The following is a 12,969-nucleotide window of genomic DNA, read 5'->3' on the forward strand; positions in this document are numbered from 1 at the left end:
AATAATTCTTCACATATTTTATAAAAGCATAATGGCATTCACTCAGTTGACAAATATGTACGGGTTGATAAGGCCAGATAAAGCCACACATGCCTCAAAACCCATCCAAAGGGGTTAGAAAGAAACCACTTAAAATACAAGGTGACTAAACTTCATTGGAGACCAAGGAAAAGCACAACTAATAGAAATAAAGTCTAATTTTAAATAAAGCCTTTATATTAAAAAGCAGAATCTTTTATATAGTTTAACAATGCTCAAGTTGAAAACAGACAAACCTCATACACAAAGTCACCCATGGCTTAAGCAGCAGGAACGGGTTGTACTAGAGTCAGAATTGTAACCTAAATGCTACTAGACTTAAGCCCATTGGTCATTTATTTTATGTGATTTCAGAGTTGTGTAAGAAGAGATACAAAATTATAAAATGTTCACATCTGATGAAACGCCAAGAAACCACACCCAGCTCAACAAATTAAAAGGGAAACCTTTAGTCCTCATTTAATGGAATCCTTTTCACTTGACACTCGCAAAGATAAATAACCATAAAAACAAAGACAAACTTGAAACAAATCTTATCTCATCGGACAAGTAGCCCGGAGTCCCAGTTAGCTCTGCCACTAACCAACTATGTGGCTTTGGAAATATTAACCTTCTGGCCCCATGTTCCTTCTCTGTGATTACTGCGTGGATCTGTGAGCCATTACAGGGCACAAGCTTGTGTCTGCAAGGGCAGCGAGGCCCAGCCCCTCCTAGCCCAGCCCTTCACACAAATATTTCACCGCCCAGCTTACATAAAATACTTCATGGCAAAAGCCTGCTCTAAACATCTGTCATTCCTACACCTTGAGGACCAAAAGTGGCTTCTCAAAAATAAACCCCCCAAAAAGATGATCCCTGAAGATCTGAAATAGTTCCTCGGAGGTCTAAGTTTTTCTATGACTCTGAATAAAAACCAACACTATAGAAACAGAATAAGCGGGATGGCGAAAGATTTTCACATTCTTTCCGATCTTTTCTCCACCCTTTGGCCTTGAATCAATTATGAGGGCAGCCATCAACTGGTGTGGGCCGGAGAGGGCAAGGGTAAGTTAGAGAGATCAATGAGTCAGGGACAGTACTTGCTATAAAAACTGAGACAAGATGAGGAAGCCACAAAAATTTACAAAGATTCCCGGAGTCGTGTTAGTCTGCTGTAGTACCTCTACAAATTATCTACTGATGCGTAGCACATTGTCCCAAACGCAGCAGCTTAAAATCACTGTATGATTTCACACAGTGTCTGAAGGTCAGGAATTTGGGTGTGGCCTAAACTTGATCGCTGTGGCTTACGGGTCTCTTGGGTGGTAGATGAGATGTCGGGACGGGCTGTAGTCATCTGAAGCTTTTCCAGAGACTTGAAGAGCGGCTTCTAAGGTGGCTCACTCACATGGCTGGCAAATCGAGACTGGGTGTTGTTAGGAAGCCTCAGTTCTTTATGAAGCTGACATTTCCATAAGGTTGCTGGATAGAGCCAATGGTCCAAGAGAAAGAAAGATGGAAGCCGCAATGTCTCATCACCTAGCTTTTCAAGTTACACTCCACCATTTCCTCACATCCTGCTGGTTACATAGTCAGACCATTCCGTGCAGGCAGGACTGCAAAGGAACATAAATAGCAGGAGGTAGGGACCATCCTGGGGACTGGGGACCACAGTTCACTTTCTGGCCCCAATGATGCATGTCCCGCCCACATGCAAAAGTGCACTAATCCTTCTCAAGGCACAGAAAATCCTCATTCCTTTAGGTGAGCTCACAATCTGCAATCTCATCATCTAGGTCTGATCCAAGTGTGCATGAGGTGCCTCGGGTACAGGTCCTTAAGTACAGCCTTGAGCACATTTCCTCTCAACCTGAATGCCACTGAGCTAAAATAACAAGTTACCTGCCCCCACCTCCACCCCACACCCAACATATAATAGTGGGACAGGTGTAGGGGGACCACTGGAGACACTCCAGTTCCAAGTGTTGAGGAATGAATGCCACAGAAATTCTGAAATCCTGCAAAGCACGGACTAGTGGGTCATTCCTTAGGATCCCAGGCCAGGAAATACTTCCTCATGCATGTTCGCTTTATCCTCTGAACTTTTGGTTCACCTTAAATGTCATGTTTCCATGTCTTTGAAAAGTAGTCTCTGTCTGCAGCAGTGTTAGCTCTCTCAGTCCACTTTCTCCCCGTTAAAATTTGGGGAACTAAAGGCCTCTTAGTCTAAGAAAACGCTTTCGGATTAAGTTTACAGTGTTTCTGCAAATACAATTTGCTCAAAAAATACCCTAAGTCTTCTATGAATCTTATTGGACTTCATTCCACTAGCCAAGGAAAAGCCACATCCACAAATCCCTACAAGAGAAGCCCTTCTCTGCCTTGGTCTGCAGAGATGAGTGCGGGACACCACCCTTAAGCTTCTAAGCTATTTTTTTTTTTTTATCCTCACCCGAAGACATTTCTCCATTCTTTGTTCAGATAGAGTGTGAAGAGAGAGAGAGAGAGAGAGAAACATCGACGTGAAAGGGACACATCGGGTGGTTGCCACCCACACGACTCAACCAGGGCCGGGGACAAACTGCAACCGAGGTACGTGCCCTTAGTGGGAACCGAAACCAGGTCTCTCTGGACCGCAGGCCAATGCTCTACCGCTGAGCCAAACTGGCCAGGACCTTAAGCTTCTTAGAAGCTCTATTGCTGGTCTAGACAGATTTCCAAGGCACCACTTTGGATCTTTCTAAGATCTTAGAAGAATTGTACAGCCACACCCTCAGCTTCATCATTAGACCTTGTTTTCCTGCCAGTGCTCTGAATTTGATCTTTGCCAGAAGGCTATTTCATCACCTGACCAAGGAGTCTGATGATTTTTCAAACCAGCAATTCCCATGTCCCTCCTGTTTATCATTCCAACCTTCTCTCTCTCATTTTACCGCAATCAGCAGGAGGAAGCCAGGCAGCACTTTGACATTTCACCTGGAAATCTTTGCAGATCACCTAGTTCATTAGGCACAATTTGTAGGTAAAAGGCAATAAATATCAGGTGAGAATCATTGGAGCCACCTGAGGAGCTGGCTATGATACTTATACAATAAAGAATACAGAACAGTCGTTACTTTGGGGTAGACACATACACTGTTTTAGAGACACTGAGTTTCAGATATCTACATCAAGATGTCCAGCTAGTAATAAATTGGATTCAGAGCCCATGAAAAGTATCTGATCGTAAACTATGGTTTGGGAAATCAAAAACATATTGGTAGTAGTTGACATTAATGATGTAGATGAGCCCTCTAAAGAAAAGAAAAGCTAGAGAAGGGTGCACCCATCAGAAACCAATATTTAAGAAGCAGATAAAAAGAGAGAGAGAGAGAGAGAAGTCAAGAAAGAAAGAAAGAAAGAAAGAAAAACCCTCGCAACCAGAGGAAAAGCAGAAGTAAAGCGCATCGTGGAAAACTAGGGAAGAGAGTTTCAAGATGGGAGAGTCAGATGCTCCAAAGAGCTCCAACAAGGCAAAAATAAAAACAGCCCAAAGAATTTGACAATCTCATGGAAAATCCATCAACTTCAAGGAGCTGAGAGCAAGTAAGTGACACTGAAGATGAGGGCAAGAATCACTCAAGACGCAGAAGCTCTCCTCGATGCCACCCTAATGTCTTGCCTCCCACAAGGCTGCATCTCCGACCCTCCCGTGTTAGGAGGCTCCGTTTCTGGAAGGAGGAGCAGAGAGCAGTTGTCACTCTCAGTCTCCTGGCCCCACGTGGGGGACCATGTTCTGCTCCTCCTGGCATTTTCCAGTTTTAAACATAAACAAAATTATACACTTCTATGGACTCTGGACTCCTCTCTATCTCCATCATACATCTTTTTTTTATTTTATTTTATTTTTTTTTACTTTTTTTTTTTTTATCCTCACCCGAGGACATTTTTTGTTCAGATAGAGTGGGAGGGAGAGAGAGGAAGAGAGAGAGAGAGAAAGAAATGCAGACTCTGGATTCATTTCCTCCTTGGGTGGAGGAGAAGCTGGGAGGAGATACCCGGGCGTGGAGCTGGGGTGAGCACAGAAAATACTTAGAGACTCCAAAGATCAGCCCCAGTGAACACTGCTGACGGTACAAGACTATGGAATGCAAAAAGCAGATCAATGAGGAGGAAGTCATCCAATGGATGCAGGGAAACTGGAAGAAATCTTTTCCTGTTTTCTGCTCTGGGTGCTGCCTTTAACATTGGCAGTGGGCACCTAATGAACAGACGAACCAAGTTTGAACTGAGGAAGCCATTAGTGCTCTGGTCTCTGGCACTCGGCATCTTGGGTACACTCAGAACCAGTGCTTATAACCTGTGCATTTTGATGACTAAAGGCCTGAAGTAGTCCGTTTGTTACCAGAGTTTTTACAATGGACCTGTCAGCAAATTCTGGGCTCGTGCATTTGTGCAAAGCAAAGCTCCCGAATTAGGAGATACAACAGCCATCATTCTGAGGAGGCAGAAGCTGATCATCTCGCGCCGGAACCACCACATCACTGCGCTCCTGTACCCCTGCACCTCTGCAAGGACACGGCCACCAGGTGCTCGGTTCATGACGCCGTGCCGGACTCTTCCTGCGCCTTGTGAGCGACAGGTTTCCCAGTCTCCCGGAAGTTTGCCATGTTCGTCACCTCGTCCCAGAGCACTCAGGTGTGGACAGGCTGAGTCACCAACTGCCTAGTCTGGGTGCGGCATGATCAGTGACACTCTCACCTCCAGAAGGTCTGCTGGTCCTCACCCACGCACCTCGCTGCCTGTGCTCCCGTCACTTCGTGGAGGTCGACCTCGGCAAGACGGGGAACAGCACGCAGGCTGAAGGGTGGGACTGAGGAGGCAGCCATAGCTCAGGGTCAGCAAGAACAGACGGACAAGGAATCACACATGTCGTACAGCTAACATAAAACAAAACAAAACACACGAGCAGACACAAAACCCTAGGAGCTTGGGGATAATTAGGTTGACATAGCTCAGTAAGTTCACAATCCTATTTTTGGATGACGACTCACTGGGTGCCCCTCTACCTCAAAGGACCACTGCTAGAAGACCCCATTGCCTCTTTACTGTCAACATAAGACAAATGAGAACAAAGTGAGCCAAAGGCAGAGAGAGAGAGAGAGAGAGAGAGAGAGAGAGAGAGAGAGAGAGAGAGACTATATAATACTGTATGAAAAGTGTTTACTAAGTGTTCTCAAAGAATGGAAGAAGTTTACTTAAAAAACTGTGTGAGCCCAGCCAGTGTGGCTCAGGGGTAGAGTGCTGACCCAGGCACCAAGAGGCCACCAGTTTGTTTCCCAGTCAGGGCACATCCCCAGGTTGTGGGCCTGATCCCCAGGGAGGGGCGTGCAGGAGGCGGCCAATCAATGTTCTTTCTCATCGATGTTTCTCTCTCTCTCTCCCTCTCCGTCTCCCTTCCTCTCTTTTTCTAATATCAATAAAGAAAAAATTTAAAAAAAAACAACTGTGTGAGCACATGCACACCCAATCCCTTCTGATCTTTCTACACTCAACTGGAGACAACAGAGTAGGAAAAAATGGAAGCGACACAAGGTGTATGTCTAGGACATTAATGCTTTTGCAAAAATTAAAGCCTTTTAAAGAAAGGTTAGTAGCTGAAGCCCCTATAGAGAAAAGATGTCTTAATCATCTCTTATGAAAGTGGATGTAAGCAACTGTATTTCAACTAAGAAAGACTGTCGTTTTCCTTTCACAGTACACCCCAGGCTAGTGACTTTGCCAAACCCAACTGGGACACAATCTTTGTCCAAGGCTCTCGCTGGGAGGATGGAACAGTGCAGCCCCATGCCGACAGGGGCAGCTCCCAGCCAGAGCATTTCGGGTGGTTTAACTGCAATTTCTGCTCTTAAACGAGATGAGATATCCTTGGTTCAGGTGCCCCAGGTTTTTGAACAGAAGAATAAATACAGAGCAGAAAAGATAAAACTCAATCAAATGATTTGAAAATAGATTCTGTACTACATGTAAACCCGATCCCAAAGAATAATACAACACATACCCCTCCCTATTTGACTTCACACATGAAACCTTGTGGTATAGTCCATATATGTATATTTCTTGATCTTAAAGAGAAAGGAAGAGAGAGACAGACAGACAGACAGACATAGATTTGTTGTTTCACTTCTGTGTGCATTCTTTGGTTGCTTCTTGTATGTGTCCTGACCAGAGATTGAACCCACAACCTTGGTGTACCAGGAAGATGCTCTAACTACCTGAGCTACTCGACCAGGACTCATATATTCTTGTGAATTTCAAAGGGAAATTTGCAAGGCTCTTTCCTGGTATTGGGTGAAAACCATTTCTGCATCATCTGCATTTGCTCCCTAAGCAATGGAAGGTGTGTAAAGTGCCCTCTGCTGGTCAAGTGGAGACACTTTACCAAACACTTCATGGGAAGTTTGGTTGGAACAACTGACAACAAAGTGTGCCCTATAGACTCATCTTTAAATTTTAAATGATATTAAATATACACATCATATTTTTGGCCAAATCGGAAGCCATTCTTCCTGCTTCCAGTCAGCTTCAGAAAATTTTTTAAAGGGACTTTTTCTCTGGAACTCAGAACATCAATATATTAAGAGTCACGTTCTTTAAAATAAAAAGTTTGTTAATATATTATCAGACTATTTCAGTCCTTTACAAGCCAAATAAATGTGTAAACATTCCTAGTATTTCAAAGAAGCAATTATGCAAGCTGTTCAGTGTGATATATTAGTATTCTATGGGTTAAGTGGCTTAATAGACAAAATAGTTGAAAAAATTAGGGGCTACTACACTGCATATATTATACATGTATAATCACACATGTATGCAGATGTGGGGTACACTGAACTTCAAAGCCCAAATAAGTAGTTACACTTTTTCTGGTTAGCAGGAAAAAAAACTATTGTTTATCTTTCTTGCTTTATTTGAGAGTGTACCATAAGCAAGGTTTTTCTCAAATATTTATTTTAGCTTCAGTTGTGCTGTCATTTCATGAAACAGAGCTCTCTGCTCCTCTGCCAGAGAGGACAACAGCTTTCTCAGCATCTGTTGATGTGTGGAATTTAAAAGAATAAAATTTTATTCCATTCTGTGTGAATGGTTTGAACAATGAACAAAGAATCCACGCAGAAGCTGTCACATCCGTGTTAAAATGTTGCGAACAGTGGATGATGTCGTGACACTGGTTCACAGCTGGGAAACAATTGATGGAGGAGGTATTATCAGAGCAAAAGCTGACATGAGCTGCAAGGATAGGTCCTGCTGTAACAACAGATCCTCGGGATGCAAATAATGTTATTGTAAGCTTTGAAAACACATGACCCTGTGCAATCAGCTTTCTTTTCCTTTTTTTATCCTCACCCAAGTATATTTTTACATTTATCTCCAAATAGAGGTGGAAGGAGAGAGGGAGAAAGAGGGAGAGAGAGAAACATCGATGTGAGAGAGACATCGATTGGCTGCCACCCACACGACCTGAACCAGGGCGGGGACAAACCACAACTGAGTACATGTCCTGGGCTGGAATCGAACCCAGGACTCTTTGGTCCGTGGGCTGATGCTCTAACCGCTGAGCCAAACCAGCCAGGGCAGCTTTCTTATTCTTAAAACAGAAAATAATCAGAATAATTAAAATGGGGAAAAGGTCAAATAAACTAAAAAATGCAGACTGGCTGGCTCCACCCCAGAATCAGAACCTGCATGCTAAGAAGATCCTCCAGGGGATTTGAGTCTTTGTAGACATAAGCTTTCTGGCAAAGAACAATATAAAAACAATATTTCCATATGATTGTAAAGCAGTGTTTCTCCTTAGTGTGAACACGAATCACCCAGGGATCACAGGGCAGTCATCACCAAAAGTACTTGAATTCCACTATGATACACTAATTGCAATCACTCGAAATTATCTTAAAACAACTCCCAAGCAGCAGAGTAACTAAAATATATCCAAATTTGCATTTTGATTATACAGTTTCCATGAAGAAAGCAGTTAAGTCACCATTTTGATCAGCTGACACGATCTTTGTTTTGGAGAATCCGTCCTCTATTTTATGGCTTAGCTAATAAATGTAAGCTGTGAAGTAACACCTACATTTTATGACTATGTTTTGTAGGTCAACACTCAGAGATCCAGCTTCAATAGTTATTTGTTAAAAAGGTAAGCAGCTAATATGTTTGGGGGATTTTTGTTTTTTGAAGTTTTCCTTGGGTCCTCATTTCTCTACAAAGCAAGAGGCTCAGTCATTTGCTGTTTAATAGCAAAGGAACTATGGACAAGGAGAGCAGTAAGCTTTTGTCACACGTGAAAAAGGGAATAGGAACCAACTAGGAATGCTTACGGGGAATTGGCAAGTAACACCGGGGGCCCAGGAGATTGTACATGATAATTATGCAGAAGCTTGGTGATTTGATTTTTCTCCAGCACTGCTTGGCAGAACAGGAGCAAAAACCAGACCAAGAGAGACAGGGCTGAGATTGGCAAGATAGGGCAGCAGAAGGTCAAAGGAACGAGGGCTGAGTACCCTGGTGAAATGCTAGTTATTGAAATGCTTTAATCAACTCAGGTGACAACCACACCAAAGCAGTAATAGGCTTTGTCAAACTGCAGCATGGAATAAGGTACAGTCTTGCATATCATTCAAATTAAACTCTATATCAAAAGTGAATTCTAAGACATATCCACCCTTTTTAAAAATGCTGAAATTGATGCTTAAGAAGTTCTGACCGAGAACAGATCGGTGGTTGCCAGATGGGGAGGGTCAGTGATGGGGATGAAATGGGAATAAAAGGAAAAAGAATTGTGTCCTCGAACCATTTATGTTTTATGTTCCAAAGAAAAACAAATAAACAATTGCTTAAAGAAACATGTCATCGTGACACTAACAGGCATCTTTTATGAAGATTGCTTCATTAAAGCATGTTTGATGAAGAAAAATTACATAGTAAAACTAGTGCTCACTGAGAATTCCCACTCCGTGCAGCTGCGCCCACCCTCTGCAGAGAATCACTTTCACCGGTAATGTATCTGGATCATCAGATCTGGTTTAAGCTTTTCAGCCTCAGGGACTCCCTACTTTATGAGGCTGACTCACTGTTGGTCTTTTCTATGTCAAGACAGTCCCCAAATTTCCTCACTATAACTGTAAAACCTTCTTCCCAAGTCAAGGTGATACGGAGGCTGAGAAGCCGCACAGCCTGCCCACCTACAGGCTGGACCCAGGACAGCCTGAGGACCAGGAGAGTCCATGGGATGGTGTACATTTCAGCAGCCTCAAGACACAAGAGGAGCTGATGTTTCAGTTCAGGTCTGAAGGCAAGAAAGGACCAATGTTCCAGCTCATCCAGTCCGGCACAGCAGTCTCCTCTTATTCACAGGAGGGCGGCCTTTTTGTTCCAGCCAGGCCTTCAACTAATTAGTCACGGCCCACCCACATCAGGGCGGGAAGTCTGCTTTACAGTCTCCCAATTCAAATGTTAACCCTCACGGACACACTCAGAGTAATGTTTGACAAAATCTCTGCACACCCTGTGGCCCGGTCAAGTTGACACACAAACTTCATCATCACAGCGACTGAAACTGTTCCTTATCCAGCTTTCCTGCCTCTCTTCTCGACTTCCTTGAGTCTATTCTTCACACACCAACCAGTGATTTTTTTTTTCAAAATTTCTTTTGAGATATAACTCATCATACAATTCACTCATTTAAAAGTGTACAATTCAATTGTTTTTAATATAGTCACAGGTATGTGTCTCCTTTACCACAGGTAACCAATGATCACAACCAATTTAATTGCTCTCAAAGGCCCCTAACAGCTTCTTATCACACTTAAACTATAATGCAATGTACTCACCAAAGTTCATGACGCCTTATAAATCCTTGAGGCCTACGTCTCCAGCTCACTCAGGTCCAGACCCATAGTCCTCCTTGTTGGTCCAGCTTCATCCTGCCCAGATCCCCATCTTGTCCTCCTGACTCCCCATATCTTCCCACTCCCTCACGCCATTCATGCCCCTAATCCATGTCAGCGCCAGAAATAAGATGTCCCTGAACACCTTCTCTGAAATTCTTTTCAAACATGCACTTCATCAATCTCTCCCAATGGGCCTAATATTTTCAGTGTAATTATTGGCAACAGACAAGGTATTATATATTGTTCATTGTAAGTATTGTACCTGCCGGCTTATTATTGACTAATTGACTGTCCTCCATTAGAGAGGAACTTTATCTGCCTTATTTGTGGGTGTGTCCCAAATTCCTAGAACAGTTTCTGGCACATAATAGGTGTTTAATAAACATTTTTAGGAAGGGAGGGATAGTTATGAGCCCAAAACCCATCAAGTAACCAAGGCCCTCATACCTTACACTGGGTTCTGTGTCTTATTACCCCATCTGCTTTTCCTTTTCCAATTTCTACATAACAAAAGATGCCTAAAGCCCTGGCCAGTTTGGTTCAGCGGTTGGAGCATGGGCCTGCGGTCCAGAGAGAACCGAGTTCGGTTCCCACTAAGGGCATGTATCTCAGTTGCACTTTGTCCCCGGCCCTGGTTGGTCATGCGGGTGGCAGCCATTCGATGTGTCCCTTTCATGTCGCTGTTTCTCTCTCTCTCTCTCTCTCTGTTCCTCTCTCTCCCTCCCACTCTGCCTGAACAAAATATGGAAAAAATGTCCTTGGGTGAGGATAAAAAAACAAAAACAAAAAAAGGTGGCTAAAGAGAAATGTTCCAAATATTTTTGTATCTGAATGAAACTGTTGTGTATGATATAATCCTACCCTGAATCATTTTTATTTCTTTATTAATTTTAGAGAGAGAGGAAGGGAGAGGGAGAGGGAGGAGATAGAAACATCGATGAGAGAGATACCGGTCAGCCGCCTCCTGCATGCCCCACACTGTGGATTGGACCCACAACTTGGACATGTGCCCTGACCAGGAATCAAACCAGTGACCTCTTGGTGCATGGGACGATGCTCAACCACTGAACCACACTGGCTGGGCTGATCATATTTTTAAAAACTCCACAAGTTGCCCTAGCCAGTGTGGCTCAGCAGTTAGAGCGTCAGCCTGCGGTCCAGAGAGACCCGGGTTCGGTTCCCACTAAGAGCATTTACCTCGGTTGCAGTTTGTCCCTGGCCCTGGTTGGTCGTGCGGGTGGCAGCCACTCGATGTGTCCCTTTCACGTCGATGTTTCTCTCTCTCTCTCTTCCTCTCCCTCCCTCCCACTCTATCTGAACAAAAAATGGAAAAACGTCCTCGGGTGAGGATAAAAAAAAAATGTTTTTAAATAAATAAAAACTCCACAAGTTAATTACAGTGTTGCTTTAAGAATTCTAAATCATTGCCCTGGCCAGTTTTTCTCAGTGGTTAGAGCATCGACCTGAAGACCAAGGGGCCTTGGGTTTGATTCCCAGTCAAGGACATGTACCTGGGTTGTGGGTTCGATCCCTGGCCCCAGTCGGGGTCGTGCGGGAGGCAATCAATTGATGTTGTCTCTCTCACATCGATGTCTCTCCCCGCCCCCCCCCCCCACTTCCTCCCTTTCATTCTATCTAAAAATCAATGGAACACTATCCTCAGGTGAGGATTAACCAAAAAAAGAAGAAGAAGAAGAATTTTAATTCGTTAATGTTTCAAAACAAGATTGCCCGCAGGGCTGAAAGTTGGCATATAAATGTTCATCTCAGATGTAAAAACAAGCTTTTGGCACTTCAGGGAAGAGCTTCTAAACCCATGTCAGTGCCGTGACGGTGGCCAGGAGTAAAACAGGACTTTCCTGATCTACAATGATGCATCATCAGGAGGCATTGGAAACAACTTCAAAGTTGACATTAAGCTTTTAAGTTCACACTCTTGGTGATACTTATCTTTAATTGGGAGTTAGAGAGCAGAGAAACTAAGGAACTCTGGAAGAAATCTCCTAAAAATGCTTCATAAATAACTTTAAAATACTGACTTACTTATAGGCCATTTATGTGGAGGTGTTAGGCATCTGGAGAGTTAATATCGAATATTTGTTAGTTTGAAGACAGCCAGTGCACAATCCCCATTCAGTCTACCTTCTCAGACTTGGTTATCGGATAACCTCAAATTATCTCAAAATACAGATGGTGATCCACAGAAATTCCAGTAACATATACATTACCAAAAAATATATTTAAATTAAAATACAACAATAAAAAATATCATTTGCAATGTGCAAAGTGGCCTTATTTTTAGTAAATGTCTAACTTTTATAATTTCTTACAAAAGTATAAACAATACATTGATAATGGCAATACTATAGGACTCTCTTATATAGTAATTAAATAAGAAAAAGTACTCCATGTTTTTGTTATCAGTGTTTTCTTTATAAAGAAATAATGAGACTGCCCTGGTCAGTTTGGCTCATTGGTTAGAGCTCCCACAGACCAAAAGGTCAAGTAGGTTTGATTCCCTGTCAAGGACACATACCTGGGTTGCAGATTCGATCCCCAGCCAGACTGGGGTCATGCAGGAGGCAACTAATCAATGTGTCTCTCTCACATTGATGTTTGTCTCTTTCTCTTTCTCTCTCTCTCTCTCTTCCTTGCCCCCTTCCACTCTCTCTCTCAAAATCAATGGGAAAATATCCTCAGGTGAGGATGGAGAGAAGAGGAGAGGAGAGGAGAGGGGAGGGGAGGGGAGGGGAGGGAGGGGATGGGAGAGAAGGGGAGGAGGGGAGGGGAGGGGAGGGGAGGTGAGGGGAGGGGAGGGGAGGGAAGTAGGGATGGGAGGGGAGGGGATGGGAGGAGAGCGGCGAGCGAGCGAGGCCGAGCGAGGCGAGGCTAGGCGAGGCGATGCGAGGCGAGGCTTGCGGGCGAGGCGAGGCGAGGCGAGGCAGGAGAGGAGAGGAAAGGAGGAGTGGGAGGGGGAGGGAGGGAGGGAAGGAAGAAGGAAAGGAAGGGAAGGAAG

General features: G+C 43.8%; 1 protein-coding gene and 1 pseudogene across 6 annotated transcripts in view; one reads left to right on the forward strand and one right to left on the reverse strand.

Moving 5' to 3' along the window:
- Positions 1-12,969, reverse strand: part of LMO7 (LIM domain 7) — a 173,802-nt gene that overhangs the window by 97,920 nt on the left and 62,913 nt on the right. The gene's annotated exons all lie outside the window — the stretch shown is intronic.
- On the forward strand, positions 4,141-4,941 carry LOC118622399 (annotated as a pseudogene).

The sequence above is a fragment of the Molossus molossus genome, unplaced genomic scaffold (genome assembly GCF_014108415.1).
Source record: "Molossus molossus isolate mMolMol1 unplaced genomic scaffold, mMolMol1.p scaffold_m16_p_9, whole genome shotgun sequence".
NCBI classification, from domain to species: domain Eukaryota; kingdom Metazoa; phylum Chordata; class Mammalia; order Chiroptera; family Molossidae; genus Molossus; species Molossus molossus.